Raw genomic sequence first — 7,136 nt, forward strand, 5'->3', positions numbered from 1 at the left:
AATGATTGCTTGTCCTCAAGCAACAAATAAAACAGTGGTGATAGGGTTTATGATAGTTCATGAATGTCTTAAACAATAGAGTGTTAGTAATACATATGGTTTAGGCAAGCAAAAATTAAGGATACAATAAAGGCAAAAGAAGTAAAAACAGAGACAAGTGATTGCATTAATAAGTGGTGTATGCATGGTACTTTGAATGAAAAATAAGTGGCAACACCAAACTTAGTGTGACATCCTCATTTTAGAATGTTGTAAGTACCCAGTGAAGATTCAAACTCAAATTGTTGCATGGCAACACCAAACTTAGAATGCAATCATATGTCAAATTATTGAAAATAAACAAAGAAAAGAATGAAAATGTTACCTATGTTTGGGTTGCCTCCCAGCAAGCACTCTTTTAGTGTCATTAGCTTGACATGTTGTTCTCAACTTTCTTCCTCTTCTTCCAGTTTGTTAAAAGTAAGGACCTCAAGGGGAAAGAAGAGTAAGTTGAGGTCCCCTGTGTTGGCCTCTTCCCAACAAGCTCTCTTTTGTTGTTAGCTTGATTTGCTTTTTTTGTTGGGGCAGGGGTTGGATTGTTTGCAATTGGCCTTTTCTTCTTTATGAATGTTGTCAATTGTATCTTGGTCACAATCCTCATTCTAGTGTTTTGGTTGATTGCCTTCACTTCTTTATTTTTAGAACTTGGGTGTTGTGAGATGGTTGGAGTATCCTCTTTATCAAGAACATCTTAGAATAGTGGCTCACTTGGTACAAGGATCTCTTTCTCTTGCTCTACTAATTCCTCATTTTCATCCTCATTAAGCACTTCTCCACTCCTTAGACTGATGGCATGATATTCTTCCCCTGGCCAAGAAAAGTCATTGGTTGGTTCATCAACAAAATGTTGTGCCAATTGTCTCATTTGCTCTTCTTGATTTCTCCTTAAGATTTCTATATCTTCAATCACCTCTCTTACATTTTGCCTTAAAAACTCACTGAGTTGGGCAATGAAGAGATATCTCTTGGAGAGTTCTTCCATTGCAAATTCTAGAAGATTTTGTCAAGGTGCATAGGTTGGACAATTATGGGATGATAGTCTTTGAAGAATGGGGTATGCAGCATTAAAATTCCTTCCAAGGCCAAAATTTCTATAGTTGTTATAACAATATGAACTATTTTGTGGCTCTGGAAGGTATTCCATTTCATTTGGTTGCTCATACTCTATCATTCTTTGGTGATATTCCTAGCCACCATTAGAAAAATGACTAGAATCATTTTGTGGTGGTGGGCAATATCCCATATGACATGATTGATCAAAAGATGAGGTAGACTCCATTCTTACTTGTAAAATGCTCTGTCTCAAACAATAATCACCAAAAGAAATTGGAATCCCCATTGTCACAAATGAGGGATTCTTTGTGAGGCAATAACACAAAAACCTTACTAGCAAGAGAAAATTAAAAGAAATTAAATGACGAAAACAAAAAAAAAGTGTCTAATCTAGGTAATCAACCAACCGGTAGTTTGTTAATCACAATTAATCCCCGGCAACGGCGCCATAAAACTTGATGAGCCGGAATTCACACCCCATTATAAAATGAGTGATGAATCCATTCTTTTGGCAAGCGCACCAAATATCGTCAAGTAATAACCCACAATGGAGTGGGATCGTATCCACAGAGATTAACGGAATAAGGTAAACAATAGTTAATTGATTATCCTAGTTAGACTATTCATAATTGTGATAATGAGTAACAAGAAATGTAAATGACATAAAAGTAAAGGAATTCAATAAAGTGCAAGAAAGTAAATGGCAAGGAAAGTAAAGTACAAGAAAGTAAAGTGCTAGAAATGTAAAGTGCAGAAAATGTAAATAACCATAAAGTAAATCAAAGAAAGAAAGATAAAATAAGCATTGGGATCAAGAGATATTGCATTCTCCGGATTAATTGATTTCATCTCATCTTCAATCATGCAACTCATTGACCTCTTGGCAATCATGATTGATTGAGCTCCAATCCTTTGGTGACTCAATCTCTTAAATCTTGATCAATAGCCAATTCCTTGGTCTAATTGCTCATGAGAAGAGATGAAGCTTCTTTTCTGATTATACCACACTCTTTCCTAGGTCCAAGTAGAGGGAGGATTATATGTCACCATATCCAAACACCAAAACCCAAATCCTATTCAAGTGTGAGAAAGAATTTCAAGCATGGTTTTATGTTTCCTCTTCCAAGGTTCCCATAAAACCCAATTACATTCAATCACTTTTCCAAGATAATTGAATGCTATCATAAAGAACGAAATTCTTCCTAGTAAATCAAAGAGAGATGAAGAGAAGAAGAAGAATAAAAACAATCAATCCATTGAAAAACAATAGAGCTCTCTTTCCCAATGGAAAGAGTTAGTAATTCATAACTAAAAGATATTTACAAAAGTAAATAAGAAAAGAAAGGAAACTGATGGTGAATAGAGAGGGTCTGAAGACTTCCCCCCATCCAGCCATGAGTAATTCTTTGAAACTAATGCCTTTATATAGGCTCTCCTAAATTACAAACTTAAATGAAATTAAAAGCAAATTACAATGAAATGAAAATAAACTATTCTAGATGCTTCTTGTGGCCTTGATTAATTGATGAGTGTGGCTTGAATGAGAGTTGGAGTGGGCTTGATTGAAGGTTGGGGGCTGCAGGGAGAAGTTGGCGTATGGTTCCAAGTGCCACTACCACTTGATTTTGCCCTTTAGAGTATGACCCACTTTACAATGCTGAATTGATGGAGTTGTTTGGGCCTCAAATTGAATGTCTATCATAAATTATTATATATTGTTGGAAAGCCCTAGATGTTAGCTTTCCAACGCTTTTGAAATCAACTCATTTGGAGTTGTGTAGCTCAAGATATTTTCATTTGAATGAGAGGAGGTCAGGCTTGCATATGCCTCGGCGTGCCACGCCCACTTCTTGGCGTGCCACGCCCATAGTGGGGCTCAAAATTACTCCTCTGGAACTTAAGCCTGGCGTGCCATGCCCAAAACACCAAGTGGCATGCCCTCTTTGAGATCCTGGCTTCTCAACTTGGCGTGCCATGCCCATAGCACTAAGTGGCACGCCCATGTTGGTCTTCATTCTTTCAAGCTTGGCGTGCCACGCCTAGAACCCAAGTGGCACGCCCAAGTCACAATTAAGGTTGGCGTGCCACGCCTTCAACATCAAGTGGCACACCCATGTTGATGGTTGGCTTCACAATCTTGGCGTGCCACGGCCAGAGCTCCAAGTGCCATGCCCATTGTTAAGAGTTGGTTCAAAAGCTTGGCGTGCCACGCCCAGAGCTTCAAGTGGCACGCCCATCCTTATTTGTTGATTTCCTTCCTCTTTTATTGCTCTTTTCACTTGAAATTTAGCACAAACCCATTTCAAAGCAATGTACCATAATATCTATCATTTGGCTCATGAAATTGAATTGAATTAATGAGATTATGCCCTTTTTATGGCCATTTTAGATAAGAAAAAGGATACATGATGCGCAGTCATTCAAGACCAAACTCCTCAACAAGAAGGGAATACACCAGAATTTGAAGGTGACTAGGAACAAGCTAATTATGTGAACAATTCATCCAGACCACCATACGACCCACACTCTAAGACTTACAACCCAGGTTGGAGGAACCACCCAAACTTTGGGTGGGGAAATCAACAAAGTCACAACCAAGACCACAACAAACCTTATTCATCAAATCAGCATTTCAACCACAACCCCAACCATCAAGCAGGGAACCATAGACCCTATCATAACTCACAAAACACATCATACCATAGCAACCAACCCATACACAACAACCTCAATCAAGATGCACTATCCTCAACTATGCAACCATGTGAAATCAAGAGCAACTTTGAGAGGATGGAGGCTGCAATAGCACAACTGTCATCATAGATTACAGGGGCAGTCTCCACCCTCATGGACAGACAAGCATAAACTGAAAGAAGAATAGACGCTAATCAAGAAGAATACAGATCAAATCTGAAAAATCAAGGTGCAGCAATCTCAAAGTTGGAAGCACAAGTGGGGATTTTATCCAAGCAAATCTCACTTTCCATACAAACATTTCCCAGTGACACCATGGCTAATCCAAGAGGAGAATGCAAAGCCGTTACTCTAAGAAGTGGGAAGGTTGTAGAGGAAGGAACCCCAAGCAAAGACAATCATGAAGAAGTTGCAGAAAAGCATGAGAACAAAGATGAAGGAGAGATCCCTGCTCCACCTCCACCAAAACCAGTCTTGAAGCCTTATGTACCAAAAGCACCATACCCACAAATACTGGGAAAAGATGGGAAGGATGGTCAGTTCTCTAAGTTCCTAGAGATCTTCAAGAAGCTCCAAATCAACATACCATTTGCTGAGGCATTAGAACAAATGCCACTCTATGCCAAATTTTTGAAGGAGCTTATAACAAAAAAGAAGAACTGGGAAGCAAAGGAGACCATAGTATTAATTGAGGAGTGTAGCGCCATCATACAGAAGAAGCTGTCTCAAAAGCTGAAAGACCCAGGGAGTTTTCAAATCCCCTGCATCATAGGAGATATCACTATTGAGAAAGCTGTGTGACTTGGGAGCTAGCATAAATCTTATGTCCCTAACCATGATGAGAAGGATGAGGATTGAGGAAGCCAAGCCAACAAGAATGGCACTCTAATTGGCTGACAGAATATTTAAGTTTCCACATGGGGTGGTGGAAGACTTGCTAGTGAAAGTAGGAGAATTCATTTTTCCTGCTGATTTCGTTGTATTGGACATGGAAGAAGAGGCCAACACGTCAATTATCCTAGGAAGACCATTTCTAGCTACTGCTGGAGCCATCATTGATGTGCAAAAAGGGGAACTAGTCTTGAGGTTGCATGAAGAGAAAATGGTCTTCAACGTCTTTAAAGCAATGAGTTACCCCATGGAATCCATAGGAGAATGCATGCTGGTAGACACCATGGAACAGATAGTTCAAGAAGTCTTGGAAGAAGAACAATGTGGAGAAACCATTGAGCTGGAACAAGCACTAGATGGAGAACCACCACACGCAACCATGAGAAACTTAATCATGCCAACCACTACTGACAACAAAGATGAAGAGTCTCCAAAACTAGAGCTGAAAACCTTACTACCCAGCTTGAAATATGCATATCTGGGTGCTAACAACACTCACCCAGTGATCATAAATTCAAGTTTGAGTAAGGAACAAAAAGAGGAGCTTATCCAAGTGCTGAGACAACACAAGGATGCCATAGGCTAGACACTTGCAAATTTAAAAGGGATCAGTCCTTCAATGTGTATGCATAAAATCTTACCTGAAGAAGATGCCAAACCTTCAAGACAACAACAAAGGAGGATGAACCCAACTATGAATGAAGTGGTTCAGAAAGAAGTGTTAAAATTGTGGAAAGCAGGGGTGATCTACCCCCATCTTAGACAGCCCTTGGGTAAGCCCGGTGCAAGTAGTCCCTAAGAAGGGAGGGATCACTGTTGTGACAAATGAGAATAATGAATTGATACCCACAAGAACAGTGACCGGATGGCGTATGTGCATTGACTACCGGAAACTTAATGAAGCCACCCAGAAAGACCACTTTCCCCTACCTTTCATGGACTAGATGCTTGAAAGATTGGCAGGACATGAGTATTATTGCTTCCTGGATGGTTATTCGGGCTACAATCAAATTGTTGTAGACCCCAAACATCAGGGAAAAAATTTAATTTACTTGTCCATATGGTGTCTTTGCTTATAGGAGAATGCCCTTTGGATTGTGCAATGCACCCGCAACATCCCAAAGGTATATGCTCTCCATTTTTTTAGACATGATTGAGAAGTTCATAGAAGTATTCATGGACGACTTCTCTGTATTTGGGAACTCATATTCTGATTGCCTATACCATCTTGCTCTTGTGCTAAAAAGGTGTCAAGAAACCAACCTGGTTTTAAACTGGGAGAAGTGCCATTTTATGGTGACTGAAGGGGTAGTTCTTGGTCATAAAATTTCAAAAGATGGCATAGAAGTGGACAAGGCAAAAGTGAAAGTAATTGAAAAATTACCTCTACCTTGCAATGTCAAAGCAATCAGAAGTTCTTTGGGACACGCTGGGTTCTATAGGAGGTTTATTAAAGACTTTTCAAAGATTGCAAAACCCCTTAGCAACCTCCTTGTCTCAAATACTCCCTTTGTTTTTGACAGAAAGTGCATGGTAGCCTTTGATGAACTTAAAAAGGAAACTCTCATCTGCACCTATTATAGCACCACCAAGCTGGGATCTTCCATTTGAACTAATGTGTGATGCATCTGATTTTGCTGTTGGTGCTGTTCTAGGACAGAGGAAAGACAAGCTAGTACATGTTATTTACTATGCTAGCAAGGTCCTTAATGAGAATCAAAGGAACTATACTACCACGGAGAAAGAACTTTTAGCCATAGTTTTTGCTTTTGATAAGTTTAGATCATATCTTATTGGCTCAAAAGTAATTGTGTTCACTGATCATGCAGCACTCAAGTACTTGCTTACCAAACAAGAATCTAAGCCCAGACTAATAAGGTGGATTCTGCTGCTCTAAGAATTTGATATTGAGGTTAAAGATAGGAGTGGAGTAGAGAACAAGGTAGCTGACCACCTCTCAAGGATCCCACAAGAAGAAAAAATGCAGCAAGTAGCAGTAAATGAAAGCTTCCCTGACGAACAATTAATGATAATTCGAGTAGCCCCTTGGTTTGCAGACATAGCTAACTTCAAGGCTATTGGGGAACTAACAACTAACATCAATAAGCACATGAGGAGGAAGCTAATCAAGGATGCCAAACACTACATCTGGGATGACCCTTATTTGTTCAAAAAGTGTGCTGATGGAATCCTGAGGAGGTGTATATCCCATGAAGAAGGGCAGGAAGTGTTATGGTAGTGCCATGGATCCGCATATGGAGGTCACTTCAGTGGAGAAAGAACAACAGCAAAAGTGCTTCAATTCGGATTTTACTGGCCAACAATGTTTAAGGATGCCAAGGAAATGGTGTCAAGGTGTGATGAATGCCAAAGAGCTGGTAATCTAACCAAGAGAAATGAGATGCCACAGTAATTCATACTAGAGCTGGAGCTATTTGATGTATGGGGATTGATTTCAT

This window comes from Arachis hypogaea, chromosome 18 (assembly GCF_003086295.3).
Source record: "Arachis hypogaea cultivar Tifrunner chromosome 18, arahy.Tifrunner.gnm2.J5K5, whole genome shotgun sequence".
Taxonomy (NCBI): domain Eukaryota; kingdom Viridiplantae; phylum Streptophyta; class Magnoliopsida; order Fabales; family Fabaceae; genus Arachis; species Arachis hypogaea.